The following is a 12563-nucleotide window of genomic DNA, read 5'->3' on the forward strand; positions in this document are numbered from 1 at the left end:
TCAAAAAATCTAGAAAAAATAAATGCTGGAGAGGGTGTGGAGAAAAGGGAACCCTCCTGCACTGTTGGTGAGAATGTAAATTGATACAGCCACTATGGAGAACAGTATGGAGATGTCTTAAAAAACTAAAAATAGAACTACCATATGATCCAGCAATCCCACTACTGGGTATATACCCTGAGAAAACCATAATTCAAAAAGATACATGTACCACAATATTCATTGCAGCACTATTTGCAATAGCAGGACATGGAAACAACGTAAATGTCCATTGATAAACGAATGGATAAAGAAGATGTGGCACATATATACAATGGAATATTACTCAGCCATAAAAAAGGAATGAAATTGACTTATTTGTAGTGAGGTGGATGGACCTAGAGTCTGTCACACAGAGTGAAGTAAGTCAGAAAGAGAAAAACAAATACCATGTGCTAACTCATATATATGGAATCTAGAAAAATGGTACTGATGAACCTAGTGGTAGGGCAGGAATAAAGATGCAGACGTTGAGAACAGAATTGAGGTCATGGAGGTGAAGGGGAGGCTGGGACATTGTGAGAGAATAGCATTGACATATACACACTACCAAATGTAAAATAGATAGCTAGTGGGAAGCTGCTGCGTAGCACAGGGAGATCAGCTTGGTGCTTTGTGATGACCTAGAAGGGTGGGATAGGGAGGGTGGATGGGAGGGAGGCTCAAGAAGGAGGGGATGTGGAGATATATGTATGCATATAGCTGATTCATTTTGTTGTACAGCATAAAATAGCACAACACTGTAAAGCAATTATACTCCAATAAAGATGTATAAAAAAAAACCCAATACAAGGGATTGGTACTGTGTGTATTTTTAGAATTGTTTCTGTTTACAGATTTGGAAACTAAAATTCAAAGAGGCCAAGTAAAATTCCCAGGTACTAAGTGGTATGACAATGATTTAAATCCAGTTATTTCTGGGACCTAAGGCAATGTGGGGTTTTTTTGGTACTATGTCACGTGTCTACCATAATGACTATTAGTTTGACACTACACACTAAATCCTCAAGCCTAGCATTTGTATATATGTACATGGTTTGGTTGGCTTAGGGACTGTAGCTCTAGGGCTTGCTTTCTTAATGTCCATCGAGACTTATGATTGGACATAACTTATGTGAAAAGCAGGTTCAGCCACAAATAGAAAGATTCCTTCTTTATATATTCTGCTATTTTCATGAAGACTTTAGATACTTAAGTTGTGTAGACAAGCAACATGAGGGGAAAGGAAACCAGATTTTATGTGCCATCCCTGAGAGATCCCAGGCTTCTCTCAGGCTTGTTTTCTGGTTTTCTCTTTCTTATGCCATATTTACTCTCAAATTTGTGCTCTTCTTCAGGCCTTTCCCTCTTCCAAGGAAATGCTTCCCTTCTGTGTCTTTAAATCCCACCCATCCTGGAAGTTTGACCCAGTAGACTCATCTCAAATCTGCTGCTCTCTATAAATCCGTCCTGACAATTCCTGACTTTCCATGGACCCACCTGGGAAGCTCCTTTGGCCAACTGTATTCAAATAACCTGGAGTGCTTGACAAAAGTGCAGAGTCCCTGCCCTACTGGGTCAAAATGTGGCTTCATGTTTAGTTGGCTCCCTACACAGTTTTTATGCACACTAAAATTTGAGAATCATTGACATAGTATCTGTAAGATGCATTTTGGCCTGTGAGTAGACACACTGACATTAATTACTATTTAAAAAATGCATGTAAGTCTTAAATCCTCAATAAACTCTAGCAAAGCAACAAGTGACTACTCAGTGAAAAATTTCTCTAAATTTGCCTATAAATATAGATAAATGGGAACAAATTAACCCCATTGCTTATATAGTATGGGTTACAGGAGCAGTTCTTCAATTAAGTATTTAGGTTTTCAAAGACGTATGGCTTGTTCAATGGGGGAATATTTGCTCCATTCCAAGTGTACCCATAAATACTTAGATGAGAAAGTGTATATGCTGAGTGTATGCTTTGACCAAGGAAAAAAAAGTCAAAATGCTTTTATTGTTGGTGAAAGCAGCGAGGCACATTTGTATTTAAAAAGACCACATTGGCTTCATTCTTGGAATTTGTGGATGCCAAAGTGCATGCCAGTTTGACCTTGATTGCTGTTGCTGAGACTATCGAGGCAGGAATATAAGACAGATTTTCTCTTCACAGTCATTTGTTTCTAGGCCTTGACTAGTCCCTAATTCTGAAACTCATTCATCGTGTATCCCCATTTATATATTCCAGTTATCAGCATAAATTCTATCATTTCCAGACACTGCACTGTAAAGTGTTTACTCCCTGAGTTCCGTATGTGAGCTGTGCCCTAAAACCTTTTCAGATACTATGAAAAATAAGATCATTTTTTCCCCTCGTAATTAGCATCCAGTAGTCATTTACTTTGGCACTTTTTAATATTTTCAGTTTCTTCATGCTCACTGTTCTTTTCTTTAAGGTGATGAATTCTCTTGACGAAAGTGAAATGTACAGATAATCTATGTAGTGCAATTTCCAGGCCCATATCAATGAACTGTATCAGTTTTTATTTTCATTTCCTAAAATAAAGGATAAAGGCATTACCTAGGGCAGGATAATCTACCCTAGAGACTCCAGGTTCATGCGCAACTCCCTAGACACCTAAATTGGTATCATTCATTATTAACCACAACTTCAATAATCATTCCTCCAATTCCATGAAGTAAATGACTGACTGAACAGAGAAAGACTGAACTGTGTCCTATGAGGTGGTGACCTGAACTCCCATGAACCGAGAAGCAAAGCAAATTCCACAAGAGGTGGATCTATTTTTGGCAAGAACAGCAGCTTCCTGGACACCTTAGCACTCCTGCCCAGACACAACTGGTCACACCCTCCACAGGGGTGCACGGGATGGTTTTCTCTTGGCCAAGCCTGACCTTGTCTTTATCTTGGGCTCTCTGGGGATGAGAGGGGAAAATTCAGGGATGGAGGAAGGAAGAGGGGGATGTTGGGGAGAACGGAAGAGAAAGGACATTCTGGAGCACTTAGCACATTGTTAGAAAAGGAAACTGAATAAAGCTACTCAAAAATGTCTAGAACTCTGCTTACTCCCGCTCCCTGCTTGTCTCTCACCCGCCTGCCCAGTTGCCTTATGAAACAGTCCTATTCCAGCAGCGTTCACACAGGAGACAGTTTGGGGCTCCTCATGAGAACTTTCAGGGTATGCAGAGGTGACCCAGGACTCCCAAATGTAGCATTTATTGTCAGCACCTGCGTGGGAAAGCAGACCAGAGTTTAAGGTGCTTTGAGAGGATTGCTCTGCCTCTAGGACTCCAAAAAATAGAAGCTGAGGACCCACAGAAACAGATCACATAGAACAACCCTGTGATCCCAGCCGACCCCAGTGGTCACTTCTTTTCTAGGGTCAAAAGCATTTCACAGGGTCCAATTAGGCAATCAGAAACTGTTTTGGGTATAGCTCAAGAGACCAGTTTAAAGAAACTAGAACGGTAAAAGTTTTCCCCTGGAAATCTTAGTGCTGCTATGAATTCACTGTTTTGTTGCTCATAGCCTAATGGGTCCATTTTTCTCCCTCAGGAAAAAATTGGTATTTCTCCCACCATTTTTGCTACCAAAAATATTGTCCATTTGAGCTCGGTGCATCTCTTGTCCTTGATGACAATGAAAAGAAAAAGTTTCTAATGGTGATTTCGTTTTAAGTGTAGCAAGTGGCATTGACACAATCCAGCTTACTGTCAAGCTGACCCATCTTCCTTGGAAATTAATTTTTACCTAAATGTGGAATATTTCACAATATGTCATTAACATGAATACAGAAAGTCAGCCGGGGGCCCTCTTGCAGTAATTTTCTGCTGGCATAGCTACAGCATTCACTACTCTTCACCTCTTGACTTCTTGGTTACTATTTGGGTTTGGTGGCTTTCGGTTCAAAATGGTTGCTTATGGAGGCAACTCATTGTTTAAGGGAAGGAAATGTGTGCCTCGTGACTACTTACAACCTTATGAAGAAAAATACCAACATTTATTCTGACAAGTTATTTATGCTTTCATTTTTGTCCATTTTCTTTACCATAGACTCACAGAGGTACATTTTGAGAACAATATTTTCTTCTTCATTTGTAGGACTGTACAGTTAAACCACATTAATGGACAGACCATGAGGGGTCAGCTTAGTTTATACTTTTGGCCTGGATAAACATGATATAAAATGATAGGGGTGAGGAATAGTTTGAATTCTGGGAGGTTTTAAACGAAACAGGGCTAATAAAATAGACTCTTGTAGTGACTGCATTAATGTGAATAAGATACTGTGCCTTCTTCACAAGGGACCTTGCCATCGAATGGGGAAGACAGCATGTATACAGCCAAGAACTCCTGGTGGCTTCGTAGAGCATAAGACGAGCGCTATGGGAGGGCAATTAATTCTAAGCACTCTGTTATCTTTCATAGTCCCTAAAATAACTAATTATAAAATTTCACGGCAAGAGTCTTGATCTAATATGGTTTTCTCTACTTTTAGAGAATCGTAGCATCTCTGGTTTGGAAAATTGTTCTAGCCCCCCCCGGAAATATCGGTGCCCAAAAGCCCATTCTTTCCCAGCCCATTCTTGAATGACTCATCCCTCATTCCATATTTAAATATCCCCTCTCTTCTCTGTTAGATTTTTTTTCCCTGGAAGTTGAGCCAAAATTTGTCTTCCTGTAGCTTCCATCTACTGTTTTAATTCTGCTTTTTGGGATCATTGGGGGGGAAATCAAGCTGCTCTTCCACATGACAGCCTTTATATATTTGAAGTCTTCCCTTACCCGTTTGCTTCAACTATTTCTCACATCTCAGATTTTAAGTTTCTTCACAGTCTTGGGAGCTCATCTTAAATTAAGAACAGGGACTCGTTTTTTTCTATATCCCTGGCTGGTGCCTGAGTTCAATGCTGTATTGCAGATGCTGTTTGGCAGACAGGAGCAGAACCGGACTATCACCTCCCTGGTTCTGGATGTGGTTCCTATAGCAACACTGGCTGCATTTGCCCCATGACATTGCTGAAATATTTTGAGCTTGCTATCCCATAAACTTTGAAAATATTTTTCTATGTGCTATAGCTAAGTAATCTCTGTCTTGTCATCTTAATAAATACAGCAAATTTTCCCTACTAATTTTCATCTTGTTAGATTTTTTACACATGCTTTAAATTGCCATGACTTCTGTAATTCATCACATGCATGCTATACACATATTTAATGAGTGTCCACCCCATTTTTATTCAAAATCATTGATAATGTATTCAGCAAGCTCCCTTCTCCAAGTACCTCCCTTCAAGTTGACACTCTTGCATTAGAAAGTAGCTTTTGGATACTATCATTAACTCAGGCCTACTGAATCATCTCCCTTTCTAGGCAGACACCTCACTCTCTGATATACATACAGTTAATAGCAATGACTTTTGCCCTGTTGACAATCAGGATGGCATTTTCCTGTCTTTGAGCACAAATTCACATTTCCTATAAAATTTTTGAAATCTGCCTTCCCAGAAACTTAGATTACACATACGATTATGTCCACCTTTCCACTCCTTGGCTGGCAAAAATGCCAACAAGGACATAAACAGTTTTTTCTAAGGCATAAGTTACTTTCAACTTCACAAACCAATTCTTCTTCTATACTTCAAAATATGCATTTGTCTGGATAAGAAATGTTAGTTATTATACTTATTGTGGCATTGATTTCTCCAGACAAAGAAGGATTATCCATCAATCATTATTTAAAAATTAGAAATGTTCATTTTTTCTAGAAAGGAAATGCTGTCAGTATTAAATATGTATGAATGCCTATGTGTGACTCTATAAACAGTCAACCAGGAAATCACCTGTGGAGTTAGTGTGAACCTAATAGTACTGGAAACCACTAGCATATTTCCTCCAGGCCATTCTTTCCTTTCTTTTCTCCGGTAGGGATGTTACCTCCCAGGCAGATTCAGCACCAGCCACTCAGCCATCTTGGCAGAGTCTGCTGGGGAGATAGAAAACCTGGACCGGGAAGCAGCAAGGCTGAAAGAGTGAAAGGACCTCAAACGCTCCCCTCAGGGGAAGGAGGCATCCCCTGAAATTATAAAGACCCAAGGAAAGAAAAATCAAATTACTGATGGCTAGTATTTTGTCATGCCCTTGATTTCCAATGGCAATCTCATTTTTACGGATGAGGCTTCAGGAGGTTAAGTAACTTACTTAAGGTCACTCAAACCAGGTCCAGATCCAGATTTGTTTGATTCCAAAGCTTGTGCTCTTTTCACCCAACTCACCACTAGCTCTGACTTCATATGGGACAGCATACTTGGATGCCAACTAGTGAGGAAGGCACAGAGGACAGGGCTCCAAAAGTGAGCCTATCTAAAGACACAGGAGCTAGAGTCATTTCTGAGTAGCCTGTCTTGTTTGCTATTGGGAATGTGGGAAACGGAGTGCAGCCACGGAAAGGAGGGGTCTACAGAGCGCCCTGGTCAATTGCTCTTATGTTGAGCCAGCTGTCCTGCCCAGATGAGTAATTTGTTCTTGCATCAGGAACCGAAAGCGGGGTGCAAATACATTAATTTATAAAACTTGGCAGAGATTGGGGGGGTGGCAGCTTAGTGGCCATGAAGGTGCCTGGTGTGGTGACCTGAGGAGCCAACATATCAGGCTCATGACTAGGGCGACAAATTGTACCAGTTTTCCCGGGACTGAGAGTTTTCTGGGACATGAGACTTTCGGTACTAAAATTAGGAGAGTCCCAGGCAAACTAGAATGTGGAGGATCACATCACTCTGTCATGGCATCAAGAAGGCTCCCCGCCCCCATCAACCAGCGATCTGAACATCATGTTGTCTCTGTCTTCTCATCCCCACCTCCCCACTGCATCCATTATCGAGGTCTCTTCACTTTACCACTGCAATGCTCTCAAATTTCTCATCTCCCTCATCTCCCAGACCACTGCTCTTTGTTCAGGCTCTCGCCATCCCCTGCGATTACTGGCCTCCTAACTGGTCTGTGTCTCCATTCCTAAAATCTTCCCCAATGATACATCCTCCACAGTGCCACCAAAAAGATCTTCCCAAATGAATCTGACCACATTACTTTCCTGTTTGGACATATCAATGCCTCTCCACTATGGGAAAAAAAAAATGCCTAGTATCCATACATAATTTGAAAGGCCCTACAGAGTATAATGCCAGTCTGTGTTTTCATCTTCATCCTTTTGCACTGCCCTGTTTCACCTTTGATGTTTTTCTGTAAAGCAGTTTCCCAACAAATTATCTGCAGTCTCTTCCCCCCTAAAACCCATATTCTCTTACATGTTCAAGCCTCTGCATCTGATTTTTATGCAACTTGGAGCATTATTCTCAGGTTTGGCTGTATAGAGAATTTGTTGTTCAATGGTCAGTTTAATCTCTCTCAACTTCAAGATTCTTTCCATATCTAAAAGATTCAAGGCAGCTGTCTGCTATTCCCCTATCCATACTTTCATAAAAGACTAGTGCTTGATTTTCATCTCTTGTAACACTCTCTCGATCTGACAGCTTCATGGTAACTCTTGTCGTCTTAACCTTGCTCTCTAGGTCCTGTTGGCTTAGTTAATGTATCATTATGACAGCTGATAGATCAACTCTTTCATATTGAGAGAAGCACTCCAGTTGTTTACTAAATATTGTACCTGCATGGTTACTACAAGTTTGAAAGTTCCTTCCATTTTTCAACTCTTCTGTGACAGTGGCTATAGCCTCCGACCATCTTTCCTCATTGCCTAACAACTTCTCTGTGGGCAACCTCCAGATAAATAAATTTACCTTTGTAGGCTTCATTATTCACCCTTTAAAAATCAAGGATTTCTATTATATGATCTCACATCTCTTCCAGCTATTAAATTCTGTATCTCCAGGCCTGAGTTATAGTCGAAGAACTTCTTTTCAGAACACACAGTAAAATTTTCCTTTCCAAAAATGTAGAAGTCTCAAAAATTTCTAGAAAAGTCTAGAGATTTCTAACTTTTGAGGCTATGTTTCTCCTAAAAATGAAAAATACTATTAAAAAATAAAAGAAACTATCCAAAGTCAATCCAAATAAGTAGTCAAGAGATTTGCTACCTAAAATAGGTTTTAGCACAACCTATTATTATATAACCTCAAAAAATCCACTCTACATAATATAAAGGAAACTTTAAGATAATTTTACACAGAATCATTAATCTTCTCATAGACCCAAGGACTTGCTATGATCACGCATCTTGGAAGATGTTTTCATAGACATGGAGGGAACTGTTCCTCAGGACTGACTGCTTTGTCGTATGTTTTCACTAATTATCTAGCAGCCAGTGCTTGGTCTGGGAATGTGCACTTTGAACTTGGGTGAAAGGAGCAACTGGTCAAGACTAACTTAGAAGCAAGGAAAAATCAGGCACAAGTAAAACTACTCTCTAAAAATAGAACTACCATATGACCCAGCAATTCTACTCCTGGGTATATATATGAAAAAACAAAAACACTAATTCAAAAAGACACATGCACCCCAATGCTCATAGCAGCATTATTTACAATTGTCAAGATATGAAAACAACCTAAGTGTCCATCAACAGAGGATGGGTAAAGAAGATGTGGCATATATAAACAATGCAATACTACTCAGCCATAAAAAAGAACAACATTTTGCCATTTGCAGCAACATGGATGGACTTGGAGGGCACTATGCTTAGTGAAATAAGTCAGACAGAGAAAGACAAATACTGTATGATATCACTTATATGTGGAATCTAAAATATATGACAAACTAGTCAATATAACAAGCAAGAAGCCAACTAGCAGATACAGAGAACAAACTAGTGATTGCCAGTGGGGCAGGGGGGCAACATAGGGATGGGGGAGTAGGAGGTACAAACTGTTGGGTGTAAGGTAGGTTACAAGGATGTATTGTACAACACAGGGAATATATTTTGTAATAACTGTAAATGGAGTGTAACCTTTAAAAATTATATTTAAAAAAGTAAAAAAATAAAAGAAAAAGTAAAACTACTATGATGAGGTACCAAGACACTCCAATGGGGAAAGAAGAGTCTTTTCAATAAATAGTGCTGGGACAACTGAATATCTACATGCAAAAAAATGAAATAGTGCCTCACACAATATACAAAAATTAACTCAAAATGGATCAAAGAACTAAGTGTAAGAATCAAAACTATAAAACTCTTAGAAGAAACATAGGTTTAAATATCTGTTACCTTGGATTTGCCATTGGTTATTTGTTTGTTTGTTTTTGTTGTTGTTGGCTTTAATCTAGTTTTTTATATATAATTGACTTATGTAGTTTCATGTGTATAACTTAATCATTTGATATTTGTACATGTTGAAAAATGATCACCACGATAAGTCTAGTTAACATCCATCACCATGAATGGTTGCAAATTTGTGTGTGTGTGGTGAGAACTTTTAAGATTTACTCTCTTAGAAACTTTCAGATACGCAATTAACTATAGTTACTGTGCTGTACATTACATCCCCATGACTTATTTATTTTTTACTGGCAGTTTGTACCTTTTGACCACCTTTCCCCATTTCACCCAGCCCCCCACACCCCTGGCATTGGTTATTTTAGATATGATACCAAAAACACAAGTAACCAAAGTAAAACTAGAAAAATTGAACTTCATCAAAATTAAAAACTCTCGTGCTCCAAGAAAGTGAAAAGACAACCCACAGAATGGGAGAAAATATTTGCAAATCATATATCTGATAAGGGTCGAGTGACCAGAATATATAAAAATGATTACAACTCAATAATAAAAAGGTATAATAACACAAATAACATAACAATTTTAAAACACTGAGCAAAGGATTTGAATAGGCACTTCTGTACAGAAGGTACACACATGGCAAATGTGCACATGAAAAGATACTCAAGATCACTGGTCACCAAAGAAATGCAAATCAAAATCGCAGTGGAAGACTGCTTTATACCCACTAGGATGGCTAGAATTAAAAAGGACTGATGACAATAACAAGTGTTGACAAGGATGTAGAGAAATTGAACCCTATACAAGGTTGGTGGGAATGTTGAATTGTACAGTCACTTTGAAAAACAGTCTGGAAGTTCCTCAAAAAGTTAAACACCAGGTTACTATATGACTCAGCAATTCCACATTTAGGTATATACCCAAGAAAAAATGAAAACATGTCTGCACACAAGAACTTATACATGAATGTTTACAGCAGCATTTTTCATAATATCTTTGAAAAATGGAAACAACCCAACTGTCCTTTAATGATGAATGGATAAGCAAAATGTGGTATATCCATACAACGGAATATTATTCAGCCATAAAAAGGAGTGAAATTCTGATACATGCTACAACATGGATGAACCTTGAAAACATTATACCAGATAAAAGAAGCCAAACACAAAAGTACACATATGGCATAATAACATATGTATAAAATGCTCAGGATAGGTAAATCCATAGAAACAGAAGGTAGATTAGTAGTTGCCAGGGGTTGGGGAAAGGGGCACAATGGGGATTAACTGCTAATGGCTATGGGGTTTCTTTTTGGTTGTGAAAGTATTCTGGAATTAGACAATGGTGATGTTTGCACAACTTTGTGAATATACTAAAAACCACTGAATGGTATATAATATAATGTTCATTAAGAATGAACATTATAGCATGTGAATTATATCTCAATTTAAGAAAAGGTAAAACTCCACTGTGTACTTGTGAAAGAATGAGAGAATTAGGCAAATAATGTCTTTGTCTTATTATTAAAATGGTTTGACCTGGCAGACCCTCTGAAAGGGTCCTAGAGACCCACAGGGGTCCCTGAACCACATTTTGGGAAGTGCTAAACTAAACAAATAAGAGATAATCTATTGTTATTCAAAAGAAGTTTGTCTTATGAGGGAGGTAGTCAGAGGTGTCCATTAAATTTGATGTTGATGAAAAGAAATCTTTTACTCAAAGAAGTCTGCTATTCAATAAGAAACTTGTAATTGCTAAACTCTAGAACATGGACACTTCTCTGTTATGGTAATCGCAAACACAGATATCATTGAGCCAAGGGTAGGACTCAAACCTGGAGAGTTTTGAGAATAAAAAAAATGCTGTTAATAATTCCTCTGGGGCTATCACAGACAAATTGCATCATGTGGTCCCCTTAGCCAGGGCAGAAACTGAGAATAAAACTGGGTTTAAAAGGAAAGATTTTGAATATTTAGAGGGCCTGGGGAGAGTGTTCTGCTTAGAGGGAATGACACGGCAAAAGGAATGGAGGCTGACATGAGCAGACTGGCTCAGGGTATAGAGGACTTTTATAAATCCTGAGAGCTTACAGATAATTTTACTAAAAATTTTAAACATTTAAAGAAATCTATTTTCTGAGTGTCAAAAATTAGTTGAGTTACAAGAATGTCTGTTAGAGACGGATCTTCTCTATGGTCCTGATAGACTTGCTAATTCACAGGCCACAGGGCTTAATCCCATTAAGAGAATAAAATGCATTTTTGAAAAAATTATTTATTTATTTATGGCTGTATTGGGTCTTCGTTTCTGCGCGAGGGCTTTCTCTAGTTGTGGCAAGTGGGGGCCACTCTTCATCATGGTGCGCGGACCTCTCATTATCGCGGCCTCTCGTTGCAGAGCACAGACTGCAGACACGCAGGCTCAGTAATCGTGGCTCACGGGCCCAGTTGCTCCGCGGCATGTGGGATCTTCCCAGACCAGGGCTCGAACCCGTGTCCCCTGCATTGGCAGGCAGATTCTCAACCACTGCGCCACCAGGGAAGCCTCTAAAATGCATTTTTGGTGAAAGTAACGGGGAAATCCACGCCTCCTCCATCAGAGAGGACCACTGGAGGGAAGTAATTTAATTAAGGCCACTGTCCTTCCATGGATAACAAATAAAGCAGGGATTGCAAACCCAATGCTTTCAGACACCAGACTGTCAGATATGAAAGGGAAGAGCAGGCTGGGGACCTCGGTAAAAGTGAAAGTAGATGGCCCATTGAAAGAGGCAGCCATCCTCAGAGCCAGATGGCATGAGACACGACAGGTCCCAAATTATCTGATTTTTTTTTTTGATGTTTCAAAAGTCAGAAACATATTCTTTTATGTGAAATGTCCTGATATATAAATGTTTGTAACTGATTCAGTATGACTCTAATAGAATTAAAGGCATGAGTGTGATCCTGTCTGTGATTCTTCCAACCAAAATTCTGTCCTGTAACCCATGGCATAGGATCAATCTAAACCTAGCCAGCTACACATCACAGGAAGCATGGATGCCTCATAGCACAAATCCGCACCATTAATTAAGAAAAAAACCCATCAAAGCCATGTCTAATTGAGGGGCAAAGCATCCTCGTATCCCAAAAGGAGCACTGTTTATTGTACATTGTAGCTAAGCAATCTCTGGAATATAAAATGAATCTCCCATGAGTTATGCTTGGGAATGCACTTATAGATGCATTTATTATTGCAACATTAAGGTGAATTAACTATATGCTATAGAAGCCAAACTGAAGTTGGACGTTT

The 12563-nt window shown here is 39.1% G+C and overlaps 1 protein-coding gene across 1 annotated transcript in view; it reads right to left on the reverse strand.

The window, feature by feature from the left end:
• The window catches only part of SLC13A1 (solute carrier family 13 member 1), a 216986-nt gene that overhangs the window by 80337 nt on the left and 124086 nt on the right, over nucleotides 1–12563 (reverse strand). The gene's annotated exons all lie outside the window — the stretch shown is intronic.

Source organism: Balaenoptera physalus (genome assembly GCF_965194825.1).
Source record: "Balaenoptera physalus genome assembly, chromosome: 8".
NCBI classification, from domain to species: domain Eukaryota; kingdom Metazoa; phylum Chordata; class Mammalia; order Artiodactyla; family Balaenopteridae; genus Balaenoptera; species Balaenoptera physalus.